At 33.6% G+C, this 25,627-nt stretch overlaps 1 protein-coding gene across 1 annotated transcript in view; it reads left to right on the forward strand.

Annotated features, from left to right (window-relative positions):
* Window positions 1-717: 717 nt before the first annotated feature.
* The window catches only part of LOC143668424 (bifunctional heparan sulfate N-deacetylase/N-sulfotransferase 4), a 304,009-nt gene continuing 279,099 nt past the window's right edge, over window positions 718-25,627 (forward strand). The window contains exon 1 of the mRNA XM_077143213.1: window positions 718-878. The gene's annotated coding sequence lies outside the window, so the exon portion shown is untranslated. The remainder of the gene's footprint in view (window positions 879-25,627) is intronic.

A 25,627-nucleotide genomic window follows, 5' to 3' on the forward strand; every position in this document is an offset into this window, starting at 1 on the left:
TTTTGTACTATTTATTGTTGGTTTTTGCTGAGTTCTTAATTCATGTGTTTGGCTAGCACACATTTGCAGCAGAAAAACCTGTTTTCAACTTTTCTTTGTTTACCCAATAGAATCTTTTGCTATAATGTCACCGCTGCAAAGTGGAATTTTACTCTAGAATTTCACAGGAAATAGTCCAACTGTACAATGAAAGATTATGCAAATCCTCAAGGAACATCTAATCAATCACAGTGGTGTGAGAGGAATGCAGCTGATCGCTGAATTAGCTCCTATTGAAATGTATTCATGTGTAACATCCCACAGTCTGGATGACATCACAACAGCTCCTGGTCCTTGAAAGTCTTGAGGATGATTAGCTGAAGGAATTGGCTGTTTCTGCCAATCATAATCCTGCAAAGCTGCCTTTATAGTTCTGGAGATATGAGAGAAAGAGAGAGGGAGGGAAAAACTGACTACAGCTAAGCAAGAGGCACAGCAGCAGTAGCAACAGCAGAGCTGGAGCAGCTGGTATTCCGGTGATTAAATAGTTCTCATAACCTTTTTGCGGTACTCGGTCTGCTCCCTGGTGTAATTCTCGTGTCCAAGAAGGAAGCTGCATTTTAACGGTGTGCTGAGCAGAGGTTTGAATCATTCCAGCTGGCTGCTTGTTTTGAAAAGGACAATGTGTATATAAATAAAAGAGACTCTGCTGGAAGGGTTCAGATACTAGGACTGGAGCTAAAGGGTGCTCTCGGAATATTGTTGAGGCAGATTATATGAACTGAAAGCTCCTTCTAATTAACCTGGAGCCAAGTGAATCTGAATACTGGATCTCTCATTTTCTAACTCGGGATAAATTCAAGTTAGGAAAAGGAAAAAAAAATGAAATGCTTCTCTAGGTAAGTTGCTGTTTAATTTGCTGAAAACGAGGTGTGTACAATAAATGGATATGTTGCTTAGCTATATAAACAAGTTGAACACAATAAAGTTTTATCTGCGGAAGATTTATGTAGAAGCAGTAATATGTTTAAACTAAATTCAGTCTCCCTTTTCAGCATGTGTGTGCTTACCTGTCATTAGGCTTTGCAGAAGTTGTATGTGCCCTATAAATGGAAAATGCAGTTAACCTAAAAAAGAGATAGAATTTGAAATAATTCAAACAGTTGCCAGAATGTTTTAATAAGAAAACAACTCACTTGATAGCAATTTTAGCTTTTTGTATTGAAACCTCCGTTTCTACAACTTAATATCCAAAAGCTATTGGCAATGTAAATATTTTCCGGAGAAGTATTACTGATAACAGGCATTCAAATTACCCAAGATGGGAACTCCTCTCCTTGGGACCTGAGATTTATAGGCATGCTCTGTTCTAATGGTCTGCTTTAGAGAAACAGCTGTCACAGGCATTTGAAATTGTGTGATACAGTCATAAATTGCTTATGAAGGAATAGATGTTTTCTTTCCAGCTCCTATTAGGAAAGAAAATAACTTCTTAAAATAAAATATGTCCAATGCTATAAGCATAGATATCCCAGCAGGGCAAGTGCAGCTTTTGCTAGATTTTGCTGAAAGAGGAGGGTCCAAATTCCTCATGCACAGAATAAGTTAGCAAACGAGAGATCTATTATTTAAATATGACTTTACTCACTATTTCCCATACCTCTGTTTGAGAAAGCTGAATATACAAGGAGACTTAAACCTGTGTTTTCCTTATAATTTTTGTGATTAAAAAAATAGCACGTTTCAGAGTTGTTGTCAAAGTATTTTCACGTGATTACATATTTTGTTTATTTTGATAGGTTATACTATGAGTTCTACCTTAACAAGAAAGTTTAATGGCTTATACATTGTCATGTCATTTTCACATTCACTTTTGCTTGCATTCAAGCTACTTTTTACCAGAATATTTTTCATCATCCCAAAGATTATAAAGTTTTTAAAGTAAATTGCATCCAAAGATACTGATGTGTTTCATTAACTCTTAGAATGATTTTAGTTCTGTACTTTTATTTACCAACTTCCTGGTTAAAATCCTGTGAGTTTCTTGCCACAATAGGAAATTAATGAAGACAGAGTTACCATAATTGATTCAAGTTTCTAAAAGCTAGATGATTAATTTTTCCTGCTGAAATTCAAAAGTTATCTTTTCTATTAGGATTATGCCAAATTGACTATTTCCAGATGCCAATTAGGTACCACATTGGTCATTACATCATGAGGCATGAGCAAGCGACTAGAGAGAATAGAAAGTTGACTAACTAGAATGTCCTAAGTCTACAACTGGAAATCATAAAAGAAAGAAGTAATTAATGAGGAAAACATACGTGCCACTTACATTTTTCTCAACATACAAATAGAAATTTAACACCTGCTATCATTACTGACATTTTTAATAATGAATCCTGTGAATATTTGCCTCACAGGAATCAATATTACCAAGCACTTATATTGATAGAAATATGATAATAAGTTAATGGGGAAGAATAGTCTTTTTTTATTCTCTCTTAACGGCAGTTGGTCACCACTAAGCTTGGTGCTTAGAAAACCTTTTGAAAAAATTGTAATAAGAATGACTTATTAGTTTAACATGAGAACTGAACAATACAGGAAAGTATAGCTGTCATTTAGAAACTCAGGCATCATTTATAATTAAAATAATAAAAATTGAGAATGTTAATATTTATTTTCCTTTTAATAAAATCACAAATGTATATAAACTCATTTTTTCTGCCAGCTACAGTTATCTAAGAAATGCCCCCTTTAAAAGTTTTTCCCTAAATATCAAGAGGAAGTAAATGGGAGCTTTTATTTATATCTACAAATATATAAAATCTTAACTTGAAATTTCTATGTTTGGTGATGAAATATGAATATATAGACATAGTCACCTCAATAAAAGAAAATCTTCCAATTTTCCTGAGTATTAAAACTGTTATGCTTATTGTTGCTTCTCTCCCAATAAGGCACTCTGCAATTGGATTTAAAATAAATTTAGTTTTTAAATTCAATCTCAGTACTAACATGACATCTTAAAGATGCTAAGTAAATGTTTCTACCCAGTAAAATATTTGTCCCCAATATGTCCAATGTTTATTTGCCCCCTTTGCACATTATGTTTGAGTGGGAAAGGTGCCATTGAGAACCAAATCCAAAGATCAGACTTTTGGTGTCTCATTTAATGGCAACTACTCAGGGAGAAGAGCAGAGAAGCTTTCAGCATACTGTGTTCAAACTAGAAGATTCTGGCTGATGCTGCCTCCCCAGATTTGAAAGCAGCTGGGGAAACCTATAAAATAAAGCTAGAATATCAGTTTTGGCTGGAAGCCAGGACTGAGAAGCTGTGCACCCAGAAGGCTAATTCGTTCTGGGCTGAAATTCATTGATAATGCATTATGTTTAAAGTCTAACCTGGAATGCTACTTTTTTTTTTGCGAGCACAAACTGTGGGGTATTTAAATAACAAATTTATATTCTGTACAGAATAACATTGTAAGTAACAAATTTTCTTCTTTATTAAAGATCACGCTTATGAAAAAATGTAAACAAGCCTAAGAAAAACTCATGTAAAAGTCAATATATAGCAAGGAACAGAAGCAGAGAAAGGAGAGATGCATTGTCTAACCATCCCCCTGGAAATGGCAGAAATATCAGAAATACAGCATACGGATTCAGATCAAAAGAAAGAATTGTGGGGGTTTTATTAAAGTAGCTGGTTTAGTAAATTTCACAGAAGTAGACATACTAAATTCTATGGCAGTAAATCTCTTGAGAAGCTAGACAAAAGAGAAGGTAAATGCTCCTCCATTATGTACTTCAAAGAACTGGGTTGGGGGTGCAATGTTGTCTGTTGATTTATTTTAAGTTTCTGAAGTGAGAGAAATTGTTCAGGTGTCAGACACAGTGACACTGCCTTCAGCCATCATGGAACAGCATTTAACCTTCCTTTTTTTCAACACTTCAGGAAATTTTCAGCAATGCTGTTATAGAGAGTGTTAAGTACACTCTTTTTTTTTTAGTTATCTTTAGCAAGTTACAGAAATTGGAGGTGTCAATTGCAATGCAGAACTTTTATATATGCATTCCTATTTCCAAGCTTTCTTTATCTCAGTTTTCTAAGGAATGCTATCACACTTTAGAGTTGACAAATCTGAAATTCCTTTTAGAAATAATATTGAATTGATAACAGATTCCCCCAAAACAAAATAGTTTGATGATGTATTCCAAACTCATAAATGGCTTCAGGAATTTCAGGATAAATGTGAATAGTAACATATTCTCCATTCCAACTGGTAAAAATGTTTGCCAATATGAAACGGTGTATTGCTTTCCTATAATTTATCTCGATTACATAAATATCCAGATAATTCAGGAAAGTATAGGTTACAGGGAAATAACTTGTCATGACAAACTAAAGTAATGATTTCAAGTGACTCACTAAGGTAATTTGCATATGTAAACTACCTAATAATTTTTTTCAGGAAAGATATTTAAGATAATTAAAACTAATTGAATGATCATGATTAATTAGTTTAAACTCAGGAAGTAGCTGAGAAAAAAATAAAAAGTTTAAATAAACTATGATTGAATTATTGAGAATATAATTTGATTTCGTAGCTAAGGTATGTGAGAAAACAAAAGCAATGATTCTATAATGAACTTGACACTTTTTTACCAAACCAAATTTTTAGCCTTTACAGATTTTATTTAAAACATTTGAAGAATCATTAAAGGAAGCAACTTGTAGCAAGCTAACATACACATATACTCACACACATCTACTTGTTTTGTTCCAAAAAAGAATTTCCCCATTTTGGCCATTCCATCATAACAATGAGTTGAATTTGTGTTGTGCCTTATTTAAAACACTTAATCTCCTCATTTAAAGCCTTTCATGAAGATGCACGGGTAGTTTAGTGGTTAGAATGTCCACCTTCCATGCCGCAAACCCTGGTTCAATTCCCAGACCTTGCAACCCCCCACCCCCCAAAAAAGAAGGGTTTTATGCAATTTATCTTCAGACTTAGCTTGAAGTTGAAAGTCAATAGGCCAGGTTCAGTATGATCAAGAAACAAGAACGAAGCAAATGTAGAAAAGCTTCTTTAATCTCTCTTTTGAAACTCCCTCCTTTTCTTTTTCCTCTGTCTACATCCCCTTTTCTTTCTCCTTTCTCTTCCCTTGCTTTTCCCTTCCACCCCCTCCCTCCCTTCCTTTCTTTCACTTTCCTCTCTTTGCCTCTCTTCTTCCCTCCCTCGTTCCTGCCCATCCTTCCTTTTTTCTTTCCTTCCATCCTTCCTCCTTCCCGTTATTTATTTTCACTTTTTCCACCTCAGCCTTAATGTTATCCTGTAAACATCTGTGGGAAACCACTCATGCTTAGTCTGGCAGCAATTATTAATCTAGTCACCAGGTTTGAACCCAAGAGGTGCTGTGTGTAGGAACAAAATGCCTGGAAAAAGGGGATAAAATACAAAAAACAATAAAATAATAGTAAGATATGGTATGAAACTCATGAGAGAAGAAATAGTCAACCAAAAAAATATTGACCGTTCTCCCACCTTTGAATTTGAATTTAATTTCCTGAATTCTTTTGCTCCTTTTCCATGTAATTCTACTTTCATTGTCATTGACATCTTTTTCATGAAGCAAATACACCTTGTCAGTAATAATAGTAGTAAATAAATCTTTATTAGCAATTTAAGCCCCCATAAATGGTTTTTATTTTTACTAATTTAAACTTAGTAGCATTTCTATGCAGCCCAAAGACAGATTGCCATGCTAATGGGAGAAGAAAACAAAAAAAAAAAAAGAAGGGAAGGCTATTTTGAACATTAAGATGTTTTGGCATAAGTCCATTCTTGAATCATAAACTCAATTCTAGACTGCTGATCCAAAGAATTTGTCATATTTTATTTGTTATCTTGAAAATGTTCTTCCTGATGTACTAACTAGTCTTTCACGCCTCCATGAAAATCATTTAAACCTCAGAAATAAATATAGTGACACTAAAGATTAATACAGGGAGAAGGAAACAGATGCAGAGATGCATATGCTCCTGTGAAAGCATATAAAAGACCCAACTCTATTCAATACTCTAAAGTGCAAGTGAATAATTAGAATCAGAATTTAAATTTCATTTGTTACTCAAACCAATCTTTCTCTAATACTAATATCAATCCAACTGAGATTGCATACACTAAAATAAGTAAAACATAGGCAATCATTTAGAGATTGCACTTGTTAATTCATTTAAAGTGTTGTAGTTATTGATACTTTAATCTGTGAAGCATCTTTCCTTGGATTAGGGCATTTTCTTAATTATCACAAAAATGATGCCTAAATTGGTCAATTGAAATTGAACTAACTTGCTACTTAAGTTACTCTGTTTCTGTTTGGGTATGTTTTCGCTTTAAACACAGAAGATACCGTTTTATTTTTTATCAATGATGATCATAATGATAATGATATTATTATTATGTATTATCTTTAATACGTGACACAAACTAGTCAAGTACTAGATTAACTAAAACTGCTCTCCGGAGGTTTACATGCTGGTGGGAGAAAACAAAGAGTAAAGAAACAAAAGTCCTATGACAGGAAGCTAAAAGTTCTATAAAAATGAATAAATCAAGGTGGTGGGTTAATAGGTATGATCAGGACATTCCTTTCTGACCCATTACCACCTAGAAAATCTATAAAAAAAATTACATGTCAAACAAAGAAACAGTATTACTTCACCTTGTAGAAAAATGTAACTAGATGTAGCAATTCCTTGTAATATATAAGTTGACAAGCTGCATCTTGACTTTGCGATTTGATTACACCCCTCAGGTCTTTGAACTTGTTTCACAGCATTTGCTATTTAGAATGCTATTTAGCATTTCTTTCTCTGGAAAGTAGAAAAAACAATGAGTTTTATAAAATATAATTATCATCTTTACTTCTACTCTTTACAGTTTTGAGATTTTTAAAAAGTAGTATGCCTGTAAATTGCCTCAAATTATTATATTTTTCCTTATGTCCTAAATGTCAATGTTACTATTGAAACTGCCCCCCCATCTCATTGAACAATTCTAATGACTCGGTGGCTATGAGAACCAATATTGCAAAATATCACTCTGATGTTTGGAACATTGGATTGAAACAATGTAATGAAATTACAGAGAGAGAGTCGTAATTCTTAAATCTACTTTTTTTTTCATTTAGCCAAGCAGAAAAAGTGCTTCAAGCTCAACAAGCTCCAAACATATAAGCCTAACTTGATGCCTAAACTAACTTGGAGTGCATCAATAGAATCATAATGTCAACAACAAAGAATCAGTGATCGTATTTAACACAGGTGTGATACATTTGGATTGTTTGCCAATCTGAGGTTCTCAATGTCTTATATAAACAGCAGCCTTCTCTGACTTTCTTCTTCCCCAGAATGGATCAGGTGTCCATGTTCCACCTTCACAGTTCAGTCACAGCAATCCTACGTTATGGTGAAATTATTGTACATGTATCATACCCCCTGCTTCCAAGTGCACTTCAAGGGCAGGGATGCTTAGAGAGGGCCTGATGCATAGGCAATCTGAGAGGATTTCATTCAAGTAAAATGTCAGGAGACATCCAGGAACAATGTCATATGCACAATGATTGAAGAAAGAAACAATGATATTTAAAGGAAAAGAGCTACAGTAGCACAGTGTAGTAATATTTATATATTGAAGGTATTTTTTAAAGAAAAATACATTTGTTTTATATTATGTGACACAAATAGACTGCAAAATGAAAGATATTGGGAGATTGCTTCTATGTGATAAAAGAAAATATATTTTTAAAAAAATCAGTAAGATTCCAGTCAATAAAGGTAACCATCTCTGGTCTGAGATTTACCTGTCCAGAAGGCAGGCTCTATGGAAGGAATATCTGTCTTGAATAGGAGATTGATGGCTGCCATCAAAATCTCATGTTTCTCAATGTGTGACTATGAGGAGTGTAGAAAAAGGCTCTAGGATGAATACTCTGTCCACCTAAAACTTTGCTGTAGCAGCTGGTTAGAAGATTTCACAACAAAATTCAAGTAAACAACAATTGGGCAAAACCATGTAGCAGGAATAGATTGATCAGGATGTGCCCTAGCAGATAAAAGCAAATTTACAAGAAAGGATAATTTTACAAAATATGCCATCTCTGAAAAAAAAATGAAATGATAAATTTCTCGAGTAAGTGAAGGATTGATTTTAATATTAAATATATTGGTTTTACTAATGTATTCTGAGTCAATAATAGAAAGAAAATATCTAACGATTAGGTACATAAATAAGTAAGATATTTCTGACTTTTATTACCTGCTCAATGAATACAGATGATGTTGGATTAACTGTGAAGCATAGCCCTCTAAAAGAGGAGTTAAAGTCCTGAAAACAAACATGATTTGGTTAAAAGATGAAATGAGATCATGGCATAGTAGAAGATTGATGAATAATGCTGGATTCCACCAAAGTTGGATTCAGATTCTTGCTTTACCCTTGCTAGTGATATAAGCTTGAACAAGTTAAATACCCTGAGCCACAGATTCAGGAATGGCAAACAGGGGTAATAAAACTTTCATTATAGAATTGCTAGAAAGACTATCAGGAACAATAAATATAAAGTTCTTTGTGAAAGTTGACAACATGAGAGGTATAAAATTAATGGAATTAAGTTTTAATTACATGCCTCAGTACCCTGACCTTGGCCTGTGATGCAACATTTTTACCAATTAAGAATGACCCCTGAGTGATGAGTATTGACTATTCCCAATCGCCTTCATTTGGAGGTAATGATCTAAATCATCTCTTTGCACTGTCTTTACTGTATTTGCAATCTCATATTTGAATATCAATAACATTAAACGTAATTTAAAGGATCAAACTTCATTGATCAATGGTTTACTCTGACTCATCATAGTTTTGAAAATTAGTGTAGACTCAAAAAATCTTAAGGAAAACAAACATAAACCAGAGGCAAAAACTCTTAGATAAAGGTGCCAGGTAGTTCGTCTTGATTTTTTGGTGTGCAGCAGTAAGGAGAGACATGCCACTGGGAGAAATCAAGAAGACAAGTTCAGAAATAGGAACTGAATATAACAAAACAAATACAATGGTTCTTAGTTCACAGTTTTCACCAGTAAGAAACTACAAATATTTTCAGATGGTGTTTTTATATTGATACATTGTCTAGAATTATTATAAAAAGTGACCTGTGAATGCTATAAAACTATGCAAGTTACAGTGCCAAAAAATTACTTAGTAAGCTTATTTAGCAGAAAATATTGGGAGATTATGAAATGTGAATTACTTTGTTGACCAGCAAATTATTTGGGAATAAAAAATAGAAGAAATATAAGCAGTGTTGTTTTACATGTGGAAACCATGAGGCTAATAAACACATTACTGTTGCATAATTTTATCCAATTGTTTAGAATAATTTTGTTTGGACAGTCTTCTAACCAACTGCAAGAGTAGGTTTTAGTTGTTCACTTTAAAGCCTGTACCCCAATCCTTGTAATCACACATTGAGAAAGACATGAGACCTTGCAGAAATTCTTTCCATAGAAGCCTCTGGACAACATGCTGAGCTGTTGTAAGTTACTTTGCTGGTCCAAACTGGGGAAAAAAAGACACAACTTATATTCTAAGTTTTATCACAAATGTGTCGGTATATTTTAAATTATTCTCATCATCCAGATGTAAAACCTATTTTATTTTCCCAAGCGTATTTTGAAGATCAATAAAAAATTACACAGTCCATAATCTGCCAGTATTTTCTACCAAATAGGTTTGCTAAGTGAATTATTTTGGTGTGGTGTCTTGTATACTTTTAAAGTATTCATAAGTATCTTTTGTAACAATTTGAGATTTCAGTCATCAAGTATTAAAATAGGAATATCTCAAGAAATATTTGACAAGTTATAGAATGCTTGAATTCACTCCAAATCTCTTCTCATGTGTTTTTATCATGCTTTTTCAAGCTTTAGAGAATTGTATAGCCTGGATTAATTTTGCGTGGGAGGATAAAATGGTATCTGGCATACATTTACGTGTGATCATATATGATATTTCTAGTTGATGCCCAGTCACAGTATCTAAGTTAAAATACATGAAATATAAAGCAATTAGATGAAAATTAGCAGGCCTACATTACCAGGAAATTGATGGAGTTTCTCTTTGGTAAAGACTTTTTCAAACAGTTTTTGTTGTGAAAAATTAAGAATGCTTGGAAAAAGAAAGATAAGGTGGAAATGTAGAAACAGTACCTATGGAGATAGAAAATCTATAGTTAGTAAACAATTGAAAGAATATCAATATTTTCTATTTCAATAATATTCTTTATAAGTCTAATGCATGAATATGAAATTGTACTTCTTAATATTTAGGGCGATAAGGTAGAAGAGTGGGCAAGGAAGGTAATATAACATCCTAAATTGTGGACTTATAGCTGTGTGACATTGGACAGGTCACTTCATTTCTTTGGCCCTAAATTTCTCCATTTATTAATTTATGGAGTTCTTTGAATAATAATTTTGATAAGTGAATTTTATAGCAGTTTTATACAATGCAGCATATGCCCTTTTGGAAAATCCATAATAAACAGCTCAAAAACAGCAATTCATAATATTATACAGAATATTTCCTAATAGTGAGATAATATAATGAAAAAATATCTCACTAGAATTTCCTATAAACTGGATGATAGACTTCAGTTTTACTGCCAAGAATGATCTATATTGTCTCTGTACATTTATGCAGTGACTACTTTAGGTGTCTCCAGGTAAGGAAGTCAGTAACCAGATAAGTGATTGCTGAAATGAATATTAAGAGATGGTAATCCTTTGTTGCTTCTGGATACAGGAACATCCCATTTATATAATCGAAGTGATAGCTCACTTAAAATCAGAAAACTAATAATTAAAATGTTAAAAGTATAACTTCTAAGAGGCTCTGCGTACTGAGGTAACTTGGAAATATAATAGTGATATTTTTAGGAACACATTAAACTCACATAAATAAAAGGCCAATTAATATAAATAGTTATTACTTTTATAATTTGTATTTTATAAATTTCTTTGTGATTTCTTAAAATTTAAGTTTGATGCTAAATATTAGGCTTAAATTCTTTTTCACTTTCTGTTGTTCATTTTTCACTGTATACCCACTTGCTGATTTATTAATTCATCTCTATGTCTTATAGTTCCCCTGACTGCAAGAGTACAGTATAAGGACCAAGGTTTTTATGGTTCAAGGGTAACTGCTTTCAGAAGGTCTGTTTATACAATTAGCAAGGATGTAGATGAACGGTTACTATAAAAACCATTATAGTGTGGGCCACGGTGGCTTAGCAGGCAGAGTTCTCGCCTGCCATGCCGGAGACCCAGGTTTGATTCCTGGTGCCTGCCCATACAAAAAAAAACCCCAAATTTTATAATACTGGTTTTTAAAGAACAGTTATTGAACTAACCAAAGCAGTCATCAGTTTATGGCAACCATTTTATTGCTGCTGGCCAGGCGTTGATTTAACTTCAGTTTGCAGAGAAAGGCACAGAAAATGAAAACTGCGTTGACATTCTAAGGGCAAAATAGGTCGTATGAGTCCTCTGCCCGGTACTGCACTTAGGTTTTTTCTTCAGTTTCCAAACTCTCTTTGCTCTCTTCTCCTCAAAATCCAAATCCTCCCATTCTTCAATGATTCGATCAATTTCCATCCCTCTTTAAACCCTTTCCTGATGACCTCAATCCTTGGGAGTCTTTCTTTTCTCTGAAATGTCATAGTGCTTATCTTTAGAGTCCTCACTTGACTCATAAACATGTATTTTCTCATGACAGCAAATGTTTTGTATTCCCAGTAAGTCTTTCATTTATATTTTTTTCTCTTTTTATCTGCGGTTATTCTCAACTTGTTCACCAACTTGCTTCCTCTTTAACTCACTTTAATATTCTAATTGCCTCCTTTACACCACTGGACCTATTTAGATAAGATCACTAGTGTTATTCTTTTAATTGACTAATTCAGTGTCGATTTGCAGTTCGGTTTCTTAACTTATCAGTATTCATCAGAAATATTTTTTTCTCTTTTTTGCTTCTAGCTTCTGTGAGTCTCTTCCACTTTACATAGTGCTGTTTCTTAAGATTTTAATGATATACCTCTACCATTTTATTGTACTTGCTATTCCTTAGTTCTCTCACTCAATATCATGGTTTTTTCCAGTCCCTTAATTTGCAATTCCAGCACAGTTCTTAAATTCTAATTCTATGTATTCAACAGCTTAGTGAATATCTATTTTTAATATCTCACAAACTTTTCAACAATAATAAATTATAATCCATTCATTTTTCTTCCCACATCTTCTTTGTTTCCATAGAACATTGTACTTTTCTTAATTTTATACTTATCATGCCATATTGAAATTGATTTTTACTCGGTATGGCATCGAGTAGACTCCCATTGCCTTGAGGGACAGAAATATTGTTGGTCAAAAACATAGTACTATCTCGGACTTTGTAAACATTCAATAAACATTGAATGAATGATGGTGAACACCAGAAACCTTTGGTTAATTCCTTTTTTCCTCCCCATATGTTCTAGTTTCTAGCTGCTGGAATGCAATATACCAGAATCAGAATGGCTTTTAAAAAGAGGAATTTAATAAGTTGCTTAGTTTACAGTTCTAAGTCTGAGAAAATATCCAATTAAAATAAGTCTATAGAAATGTCCAATCAAAGGCATCCAGGGAAAGATACCTTAGTTCAAGGAGGTCAGTGCAGTTCACGGTTTCTTTCTCAAATGGAAGGGCACATGTGAACACAGTCAGAGTTTCTCTCTCAGCTGGAATGGTACATGGTGAACACGGTGTCATCTGCTAGCTTTCTCCCCTGGCTTCTGGTTTCATGAAGCTCCCTGGGAGGCATTTTCCTTCATCTCCAAAGGTCACTGGCTCATGGACTCTTTGCTTTGTGGTGCTGCTCTCTCTGAATCTCCATTCTCCAAAGTATTTCCTCTTTCATAGGACTCCAATAAACCAATCAAGACCCACTCAAATGGGTGGAGACATGTCATCACCTAATCCAATTTAACAACCACTCTTGACTAAATCACATCATCCAGGGAGATGATCTGATTACAGTTTCAAACATACAGTATTGAATAGGGATTATTCTACCTTTATGAAATGGGATTTTGATTAAAATGTGGTTTTCTAGGGGGTATACATCCTTTCAAACCAGCACACCATATCAAACTAGTCACCAAGTCATAACACTTCTATTTCTTATGTGACCATACACAAATAATCTGTTTGAAAGTATTCACAACTTTATCCCTCCAACAACATTATTAAACAATCCTATGTTCACCCTTTCAATTTCTCTTCTTGCTTTCTGAGGATCATTATCATTATCACAGGAGCTTAAGAGAGCGGAGCTGAGCAGAGAGGAAGAAGAAAAAAGAGATAAGTGATGACAGAAAGGAAATTTGTCCTGTGAGGGTTTGAGGTGTAGAGGAATTAGAGGGTAGAGAAACAGACATTTTAGAAGTGATTTGTCTTATGCATTGAAGCTTTTTAATGTTTTTATGTCGATTCAAATTCTTGATTTTAATTTATTCATTTTTAGATTCCTTTTGATTCATTTTACAAAGCTGTATTTTCCAGAAACTTCATTTAAATTCATTAACAATTGAAATATATTTTTATAAAGTCATTGATAATCCCTTATTTAATGTTTGGAACAAATGTAGTTATGGTCTATTTCTCATTCATATTTATTCATGACTCTTCTCTTTTTATCTCAATCAGTGTCACCAATGGCATTTCAAATTCATTAGCCTTTTGAAAAAATCAAGTTTTGGTTTTGTTTTTATCTCTATTGCATTTTTTCTAACTTAGTGTTTTCTGCTTATCTTTGTAATATATTTCCTTCTACAATCTTTGTTATAAGTCATCCTGTATTGAGATGAATGCTTAATTAATTAATTTTCTGATTCTTTCTAATTATACACTTTTAAGGCTCTACATTTCCCTAATTATTGTGTTAATTAAATCGATAAGTTTTGATTTACATTCTTTTGGGTATGCTTTGGACCCTATAAAATGTGTTCATTTTTTTTCTTTGACTCAGAATTGTTTCTCAACTTTCAAACATATGGAGATTTTCTACTCATAAATCTAGTTTACAGATTAATTACATTGTCATAGAACATGCTATATGTGATTTGGAACCTTTTGAAATTTATTGAAACTTGCTTTGGGTTTCAGTATAATCACTTTTTGTTTTATTCTCATGTTCTGTATGTATTTTAAGCTGTTGAACATCATATTTTACATAGGTCTTCTAGAATGATTTTATTAATCTTTTTATTTAAATATTCTATATCCTCAGTAACTTTTTAATTACTTTTGCAATCAATTCCTTAAAAATGTTACAAAATTTTTTCCTCATTGATTGTGAATTTTTAAATTCCTGCTTATAGTTTGATTATTTTTTTCTTTACGATACTGCTGCTGTTTTAATTTCCTAGCTGCTAACAAAAACACCAAGGGGTTGGCTTAACAACAGGAATTAATTGGCTCACTATTTCAGAAGCTAGAAGGCTTGCATTCTCCCGGGGTTGGTATCTTCTGTTTGGGTGGAAATCTTTGGGGTTCCTGACTTTTTAGTCATATGTCAATACACATGGAGGGCAGAACACTTCTCTTTTCTCTTCCAGGTTCTGTTGATTACCAGCTTAGCTGCTACCCATGGCTTCTCTTTTTGTCTGACTCTCACTCTGCTTATAAAGTACTCCAGTAATCTAGATGAAAGCCCAACCTGGTTCAGTTGGGTCACATTTTAACTGAAGTAACATCTTGAAGAGATCTTATTTCCAATAGTTCCCCACCCACCAGATTGTGGGTCAAGGCTAAGAACATGTCAAACCTGAGGTGCATCATTCCATCCACCACAATACGTGCAATTTTAGATTCTAATGTCTTTCTGGTGAATTGAATTTTTTATTATTATGAAGTGATATCTTTATGTCTGATAATCCTTTTCTGCTGCAAACTTTATTTTTTTCTATTATTTATACAGTTTTATCAGCTTCCTTTTAATTATAATATTTCTGGTGTATCCTTTTTTCTAAGTTTATTTGGAATTTTTCTTTTATATATGTCACTTGTAATACTTGGATTTTTAAAAAATAAATCTGTCCTTCTTGGTTTTTAAGAGATAATTTAGTTCATTTACACTTAATGTAATTACTGACCTATGTACCTATGTATTTTGTGTTTTCCTCTAGTCCTATCCAATTCGGGCTTATTTTTTTCTTCTTCTCTAGAAGTTCTTAGAACACTTTTATTCCATGTATCCCCTCCTGACTTTTCTGTTGTTAATCTTATTTATCTCAAGTAGACTTTGTTTTTATTGTTAATCCCATAAGACATTGCTCTTATTATATATATTCAAGTTCATTTGCATCAACTCACATTTTTTGCCAGTTTCTTGAATCTTCATTGCTGTCCAGAAATTTGAATTCTCTTCCTGTGTTTGGGAAATTCATGGCTTTTAAGTCTTCAACTTTCACTGTATAATTCTTTGCCAGTGTCTCTCACAGAAAAGTCATAGACCTGCCACCTAAAAGCTTCTAATCAAATATACCCCTAACAGACATGCAATCAGAGGTTAGTGAATTCAGAAGTAGGTCCAGAGCAATTTCCCTTTATATGAGTATCTTCAGTACATCCATATGCTGGAGGCATCAGTAGCAGTGGTTCTTGAAGAACTGCTCTGTTCCCTGTGTTGGTAATACTGATTTTTCAAGATTCGGTTTGTGCCCATTCTTTCAAACTGGAATTTTATGATTTTTTTTTAATGACCTAAAATACAATGGTATGGCTAAACCATGATTAAGGTCTGATTTTGGGCAGATTGCAATTTTTAGTCACCTTGATAGTTAAGTTCGTATTGTAATTTACATCTCACATTAATCTTATTCAGTACTCATTTATAATACGTTCTGTGATTGTTTATGAATGTAATTTTTTTGTCCCTAAAAAATACAATTTTTGCATTGCTAATTTTGGGAAAGCAACTTAGGAAAAAATCTCAGACCAGGTAGTATAAATAAATTCTATCATATACTTTTTCATCTTAGTCAATATGATTAAATTGAACATATTTGGCTGAATGTACAACTTCCTAATGATCCATTATCTTTCAAATCAACTGCAAAACAGCTGCATATACACAAGTATTTTTTACAGATTCTCAGGTAACTGATAAAATATAATGGGAACACATAATGTTACAACTCCAGGATTTAATGATGAGGAATAGAAGCTACTACCTTGAATAGCTTCCTTAGAAATAAACCAGTGTCATCTAAAACGGAAATTGCAACCACAATTTTGAATTATTTGAATATAGTTCTTATGTTTCATATTTTCACTTAAGAACTAAGAAATAAAAATAAGGAGACAAATTAAATCACACAAATACCTATTTCTCTTTTGTATATCATTTTTGCTTATTATTCATTTTATGTCAGTTCTCTACTAACTTGTCATGAATGGTTAATAATTTGAGCAGATTCAAAGCTTTCAAAACCCTGTTTGTTTTATAAGTGAAATTATCACACAAACATGTTTGTATAATAGAGAAAAGTAAAAATGAACAGTAATGCTAGTTTGCAAAAAAATATTATATTTAATTAAGTTATAGATTAAATATACCCCAGGAAGGAAACTGGTTTTCTGCCTCCAGGTAGTGCAGTTATTATACCTCTGTTCTTTGAAGAAAAGTGTCTTAGATCTTAAAAGTTGATAAAAATGATCAAGGTATTAAGGATGATACTTCATTTATTTACCTCTTGTGAACCATAGTAAAGCATAAAGATTAAAACTGAAATCCAAGAATAAAATTTAAGAAGCAAGGATTCATGCAAGGAACATATTTTTGGTTATTAGAAATATGAGGAAGAAAATCTACTAAAATGTGTTTGGTATGAAAATCTGGCATAATGGGGATTTAAGATGTAGAGTCACTTCTCTCACTGATATCAATGATACAATGTTCTTCCTGAGAGTGCAATTACCTGCGACCTCACTGCACTGATTTACATAGCACTTCTGTTTGTTAAAGTTATCAATGAAAAACAGGTGCTGTTGATCTTTTTTTGCAATAAAAGCAAGAACGCATCGCCCTCTAGTGTTGAAAAAGTTAGGTAAACTAGAGATTGTTTAGAAATACAGAATTGTGCTTTTTAAAACATAAATGCTTATTTTTTCTTGTCAAATAAATTGATATGCCAATTGGGAGACCACCATACTTTCTACCAACCTCATAAAACCAAATGTAAAATGTGATTGATCAATTACTGTGTATTTTCTCTGGTATAAAAAATATACAGAAAATGTTGACCTAAAGAAATTGTTTTATTTGCATATTTTATTTTTGTAATTTTAATTACATCTTGTTTGTTCATTCTAGTCTTGGGTGAAAGTATTATAACTTTAGGAATTCATCATAATGCTTAGCTTCTAGTATTTATAATTACTTTAGCACTTATAAAATTTAGCTATAAATGTAATTTTTTAATTCTTTGACAAGTGAAGACCACAACCATGTAGCATAAGGTCACTCGACTAACAGGCAATTTTATGGGTCCTTTGTAGCCAGACTCTGTGTTTAGCGAAAAACTTTCCCCCTCTGAAATGTAAGATAGAGGGTTGTGTGAAAAGTTGTTTAGAGAAAGTCTTCTAGAAATGACTTCAGCAGAAAATTAAGGGTTAAGGTAGAGGGAATACCACACTTATCATTGTATTTATAAAATGATAGAACGAGACTTAAAATTAAATAAATGCTGGAATAAAATATACCAGTATTAGTAGATTCCACAATTTTCCAAGCCTCCCCATCTATGGGTAAAAGTGGGATCTGATAATTTAATAATCCACACATTACTGGCTCCCCCCCTTCCTTGGCACACAGGGCTTTCAGCACCCTTCACGATTTCATCTTGTCCTCATCATGTCATAAGCCCACCACGGACTGTCTGCTATCACTAATCTCTCTGCCCAGAAATCATTGAGTGCGTCCTAGCAAGGTCACTAATGCACATATCCACCATGGAAACACTAAGGAGCATACAAAGTTGCAGCTCTTCATAACACCAAAATTTCTCTGTGCACATGTTGTGGGAAAAATTTGCAAATCAGCTCAGGTAAATGCATGGATGACTGTCTGCCAATCTCCCTAAACTCTAATTGGTAAGAGATGTCAGGACTGACTCAGTGATAGACAAGCCTTAGGATCCTTGGGATCTTGCCACCTTTTTCATTCTTCTTTGAGCATTTCATTCCCTTTTCAATAACAAATATGAATTTTGTGTTTTTAAAAATTATTTACTTCGTTTAATATGCATCATGTCTTCTGACCAATTTGACTCATTAGAAACACTTGATGACTCATAAAATCCTAATCATGAGTAAATGTAGAGATAATGTGGTATAATTTATTTCCCAATTTTCAAAAACCTCGTTGTTCCAACAGAACTATCACAAGCGTTAAAACATGAAACCTGAATTTAACAGATTCAGTCAAGATGTATAAAGAATCTATTGTGCGTCTAATTTACAATTGCGTTATGCCTGAAAGAAGAAAGAGTATCTTGGTATGAAAAGAGAGACTCCATTGAGGAAGCTGAAGCTCAGAGTTGTTCTCACCCCCACTCTCTAACACACACAGGAGTAACTTGAGGCAGAGTTTTGCTATATCCTGAAGTAGATAAAAAAAGTAAATATATGCAAGATGTAAACAAATTGTTGATTTGGATGATTCTTTTGAGCATGACATATAAAGCCATTTACTAAGTGCTAAAGATTCAACTCTGAATAAGTCACAGCCCCTGAACTGATATGCCTGGATTAGTCAACTGAAGTATCTTCTGATAGAGATCTCAACATTAAGGCATAACTGTAGTACATCTAGACTAGCCTCTGCAAGGTCAGGGAAGATTTTCTTGAGGATAATTTATCTAAGTTGAATTTCTAAAGTACGTTTAGACATAGGAGACACAACATGGGGCATACTTCAACTGCAAATTGTGAATCATTTTTTATAATATACAAAGTTCAAGAATCATAAGACAAAAATTTTGCATGAAAAATGCAGAAAGCTTAGTTCTGAAGGTGAAGAGAAAGATGAAGGTAGTTTGGGGTTGGGATGGTGTGAGTGTGATAGAGAATTTTATGAACATGGTGGCAGTTGAACTTGTTATGAGGATTATTCCTGGAATTTTAAAGTAAATAGGTACAAGCTCCGGCAGATAAACTAAAAGTATGAATAAGTATGGGGAACTAAAACCATTCCCATATTAAAACACTGTAAATGCCCACACTAACATAGCAATTACTGATAGATCATTACCTTCAATTTTTACAAAGTCCTCAGAAGAGAAAGGGTAAATGAAGAGATGTGGAGGCATAAGGGAAAGACTGACTTTAGAAAAGACACAACTTTTCCATGGCATCAGGAAGCAATAGATAAAAGTTCTTTAGGTTTGAGGAACACTGATGATAGTCAGTTCAGCTCTGTAGATGACATTGAAGGAACCCTCACTTTCTATTTTCTTTGTAAATTACAGGTTTGGGAATTAGATAAAAGAGCTACCAGGTTTAGAAAATTATTGAGGTCGTCAGCATATAACAAGTAGCAGTACTCTTAAAAATGTTTTTCACATAATCTTTGTTGAGAAGAAAATTATATGGGCAAAGAGCCTGCTTTCAAGACAAATTGTTAATATCTAAACAAGGAAGCATATTCTTAGGTTGCATTTACTCAATCACATTTTGTATGCTCTATTTAAATTGTTCACATGAAGGGAAAAAAAGAAAATAGGGATCGGAAATGTTATATTGTTATATAGACTGACTGAAAAAATCTAGGATTTTTACATTAAATCCACTTGCAGAAGCTTCAAATCAGTAATTTCAGAGAAAGAACGTTCTGCATGTGAAAGAGAAATAGTAAGTAAAAGAGAAATTGGTATGATACGCAGTTGAACTTTCAGATGCACCTGACAAATAGTAGGCTCTTAAAAACAGTTAATACATTTATGTGTTATATGGATGCGAGGTGAGTGCCTTCGCTTCTTACAAAAGAGAAAATGGTAGCATATTCAAGGTTGAACCTAGTTTTGACTAGCTTTTAGGTCCCAGTTTAATTCTGATTGTCTTGGTAAAATATTACACCAAAGTTTATACAATCATGAAACAGATGCCACAGATCTATCTCAGAGTCCTTCCATGGCCCAAAAGGAATTGTCTGGTATTTAGGAAGCCTTAGGATAGGCACATGCATTCCAAAGTTGTTTAATCCATTTTAATTCTGGACCCTGCATTCTGGAGATATCATTATTTAGTAATACAAAGGATAAAATTCATGAAGAAAATTTGAATAAATACAGATTTCCAAGCAATAATTGCTTTCCTAGACATTTCGTTGTGACCACAGATAGCATTTCTGCTGCTATATCTAGAAATCTTATATTACAAAGCTTTACCCATATGCCATTACTTTCTCTTTCTCACAGTCCCCATATTCTTCTAATGTACAGTATAACTGCATAGAAGTTTAATTTTAATAGCAATTAATTCGTTATTTTAAAAAGTCATGTTTTCCCACTGCTTTAGAAAACAAGATCTAGATATATTTCCAAGAAGGGGAGATAAAAGAAATCGCCTGACATTTACTCTTTTATTTACTGGGTTTCCTTCATAATCTTTTGAAGCGTGAATATAGCTGATAGCTCAGAGCTATGTACATAGTATAATATTGTGTTACAATACAATATCATGGTAGTAATATTATCATTAGGTTTGAAATGACACTTTTAGGAGTTTGTACTGGAAAAAACATGCACTTTGGGGACTAAAATATGTTTTTATTTTGTCACTGAAATCAAGAAAATACAAAATCTGTAAAAGTTGGGTGATAACTCCTCATTCACAAGGATGGAAAAGATCGTTTTTGCAGAAGGTTGTATAGTAAGCATACTATATTCAGTTTGATTAAATATAACAATTACTCATTACTCAGTACCTTTTTTTTGGAAAAACAAAGTATAATATATGTACATATGGTTTCTTCTCCAATAATATCACAATATTTTGTGGCCTAGAAGCCAAAAGGTGTTCCAGGGGACCCAGCCATACTATCTACCAAGTCCCAGATTCAATTTCTGTTAAATCAATAATGGATATTTTCAGAAACCCCTCAGAATCACATGGCTGCATTCATCTTTAACTAAAACCTCTGTTATATTTACAATTCTCATTAAACCAGGTTAAAATAATTTGATCCCTTTGAACAATGTTTCACAAACACTTTTGTTAGTTACCCAGAATAAAACATAATCTTACACTGGGTTGAGACACAACCATACATGCACACATAACTAACTAAAACAAAAGTTTCATGAAAGTACTTACTTTTACTGTATGCAAAGTACATTATTTTCATTTTGATCTATTTCATTTCATTTGTATGGTGATGACTTATAATTTGAAAAATACCATGTCAGCCTTGAAATCTCTCAAATTTTGGAATTCAAATCTTGTAAATTTTGGAATTCATTCTAAGAATGTGCTGATGCTGTTAATATATGTGAACTAATGGTAAAATTAGAACATAACTTTTAAAAGAAACATTGTTTTATTAACATGAAATATGAAATAATTACTTATAATATTCCTAAAACAAACACAAACTCATGAAGTATGTAGAAATAAGGTATTTAATAAAGTATATTTTCTACCTGGAATATTTTTAAAAATTTCCAAAGTTTACATAATCCCAACTTTCAACGGTTACTTTTCTTGCTTTATTTATTTTATAAAAAGCAAGGAAAGTAAAAAGCAATTGTTTTCAAAGCACTCTTCAACAAGTGGTTGTGGGACTTTTTTGTGTGAAAACTGATACATATACAATAGAGCAATAACTTTCAAAGTGCAGTGCAACAATTAGTTGTAGAACAGATTTCAGAGTTTGGTAGGGGTTACAATTCCACAATTTTAGGTTTTTACTTCTATCTGTTCTAAGATACTAGAGACTAAAAGAAATATAAATATAATGATTCAGCACTCATACTCATTTGTTAAATCCTACCTTCTCTGTATAACTCCACAATCACCTTTGATCTTTCTATTCCTCTCTTTAGGAGTATTTGGGCTATGTCCATTCTAAACTTTCCATGTTGGAAAGTGCTGTCAATAATATGGGGTAGGGAATTGGAACTAGCTGATGTTCTGGAAAGGCTGAGCCCTCTAGGTTTCAGGACCTATCTGGCCCAGGGACCCATCTGGAGATTGTAAGTTTTGGGAAAGTTACCCTAGTGCATGGAACCTTTGTAGAGTCTTTGTTTATTGCCCTCAGTGTACTTTAGGATTGGCTGGAATGGTTTTGGTTGGGGGTTGGCAAGTTATGATAGGTAGCAATGTCTAACTGAAGTTTGCATAAGCCTGACTTCCAGAGTACCCTCTTGACTCTATTGGAACTCTCAGCCACTGACATTTTATTTGCTATACTTCTTTTCCCCCTTTTGGTCAGGATGGCATTTTTGATCCCATGGTGTCAGGGCTGGACTCATCCCTAGAAGACATCTCCCATGCTGCCAGAAAGACTTTCACCCCTGGATATCATGTCCCATGTAGTGGGGAGGGCAATGATTTCACATGTACAGTTGGTTTAGAGAGACAGAGGCCACATCTGAGCAACAAAAGAGGTCCTCCAGAAGTAACTCTTTGGCATACCTATAGCTAGACTAAGCTTCTCTGCTGCATACATAACCTTCACAAGAGCAAGCCTCAAGATCAAGGGCTTGGCCTATTGATTTGGGTGTCCCCAATATTTGACACAGTATTAGGGGTTTCCCCAGTGGTAAAGTTTAACAGTTCCATATTTTTACTCCCATCCCTTAAAGGACTTTACTAATACTTTTTAGTTATCTGCCTAATATACTATGGGGTGTATCCAGATATTACATTAAACTATGCAGAATTAAAGGCCCTCATTCTTATTCTGGGCACCCTGTGTTTTGATTATTTAAATGAGCTATCCAGACAGGTTGAATTAGATTATGTGCTACAAAAAATTTAGGTTCCAGACAAAATAAACCTTTCTTCCTTTGGTCTCAAAGAATAAGTGAAATTCTAAAATATAGACAATGTCTTCCTTACCTCGGTGTTCTCAATTACTTTAATCCCGACCTGATCAGCTTCATTCTTATCTCTAAATATCAGATTATACATATATAAAACAGCCTCTCAAATCCAGAAATAATAATTACCACTCCAGACTAAATGTATCTGCTATAAGAGCATAACAATTTAGTCCTGTGTTTTCTTACAAGCGTTTTCCAAAGGAGACCATACAATAATTGCTCTTTTGTTTCTGGCTTATTTTGCTTCCCCCAATGTCCCACAGATTCATTCACAATGTTGCATGCCTCATGAATTTGTTCCTTTTTGTAGCAGCATAATATTCGATTATATGTATAAACCATAGTTCCCCAATCTAATTCTTACTCAGTGCATCCTTCAGCCACCTTCATTCATTAGGCATCATGTATAATGTCGAAACTCCATAGTCCTTCAACACTCTCAATTTTAGATAATTTTATTGTTCCCAAGAGAAAGATAACCAATTAACACAACCCTCACCAAATAAGGAATCTAAACTTCCCCTTAACTCTTGTCCCTCCCCACATCACTTAGTCTTCATGCTGCTGCAGTCCCGCTGATGTTTTCCTGTTAAACATAGCCCACAGCATGCACTAGCAGTTTCTCCCCTAAACCCTGAACTTAAACACTCCTTGTAAAAGAATCATACCTTCGAGGTAGTTCATGCAAAAACTTATTTATATTTGTGGTGTTAATCAGTGGGACACACAGGTCTATACAACCCCTTTCAATCATGTTCACCTTCAATATGGTAATATTCTTTATAGACTCACTAGTGAACCACCTTCATTTCTATCTATTCCTTTACATTTGAGTTCAACATCATTAGTTATCCACTCACCCATCTCTAGCTTCTATGTATCACTAAATCCCCTATATTCTGTACTATCACCCTTCAATTTTACCTTTACCATGGTCATAAATATGGAGTCATACAGAATCTATCCTTTGTGTCTGTTTTATTTCACTCAGCATTATGTCTACAAGGCTCATCCATCTTGTCATGTGCCTCAGGGTTTCATTTCTTCTTACTGCTGCATAATATTGCATCATATATATATATATATACATATATATATATATATATATATATATATATATATATATATACACGATATTTTGTTAATCCACCCATCTGTTGATGGGCATTTGGATTGTTTCCACCTTTTGATGATTATGAATAGGGCTACTATGGACATCGGTGTGCAAATGGCTGTTTGTGTCACTGCTTTCAGCTCTTCTGGGTATATATCAAGTAATGCAGTTTTGGGGTCACAGGGCAACTCAATATTTAGTTTCCTAAGAAACCACCAAATAGTCTGCCATTGTGGCTGTGACATTATACATTCCCACCAGCAGTGCATAAGTGTCCCAATTTCTCTACATCCTCTCCAATATTTGTAGTTTCCTGTTTGTTTAATAGCAGCCATTCTTATAGGTGTGAAGTGGTATCTCTGTATAATCTGGACCTGCATTTCCATTATAGTCAATGAAAATGAACATCTCCTCATGTGCTTTTTAGCCATCTGTAATTTGCTCTTCAGAAAAATGCCTATTCATATCTTTAGTCCATTTTATAATTGGGTTGTCTGTTCTTCTGTTGTTTGGTTGTATTATTTCTTATGTATACAGGATATTAAACCTTCGTCCAATGTGTGTTTTCCAAATATTTTCTCCCATTCAGTTGGCTGCCTCTTCACTTTTTTGAGAAAGTCTTTTGAGGTACAGAAGCATTTGATTTTGAGGAGTTCCCATTTATTGATTTTTTTTCTTTTGGTGCTTGTGCTTTGGGTGTCAAGTTTAGGAAGCTACTTCCTATTACCAGGTTTTGAAGATGTTTTCCTACAATTTATTCTAGAAACTTTATGGTACTAGTTCTTGTATTTATGTGTTTGATCCACTATGCATTAATTTTTATAGGGTGTAAGTTAAGGGTACTGTTTCATTCTTTTGGCTATTGATATCCAGTTCTCCCATGCCCATTTATTCAAAAGACTATTTTGTCTCAGTTCAATTGATTTGGGGGCCTTGCCAAAAGTCAGTTGGCCATAGATTTGGTGGTCTATTTCTGCACTCTTAATTTGATTCCATTGGTCAATGCTTCTATCTTTGTGCCAGTGCCATGCTGTTTTGAACTCTTTGGCTTTATAATAAGTTTTTAAATCATAAAGTGTTAATCCTCCTACTTTGTCCTCCCCTTTTTAGGATACTTTTAGCTATTTGGGGTCTCTTTCTCTTCCAGATAAATGTGGTAACCAGATTTTCCAAGTCTTCAAAGTAGGTTGTTGGAATTTTGATTGTACTGCATTGAATCTGCAGATTGATTTGGGTAAAATTCACATCTCAACTGTATTTAACCTTCCTGTCCATGAGGAGGGATTCCTATTTATACCTCATTCAATTTCTTTTAGCAAT

The sequence above is a fragment of the Tamandua tetradactyla genome, chromosome 24 (assembly GCF_023851605.1).
Source record: "Tamandua tetradactyla isolate mTamTet1 chromosome 24, mTamTet1.pri, whole genome shotgun sequence".
NCBI lineage: Eukaryota > Metazoa > Chordata > Mammalia > Pilosa > Myrmecophagidae > Tamandua > Tamandua tetradactyla.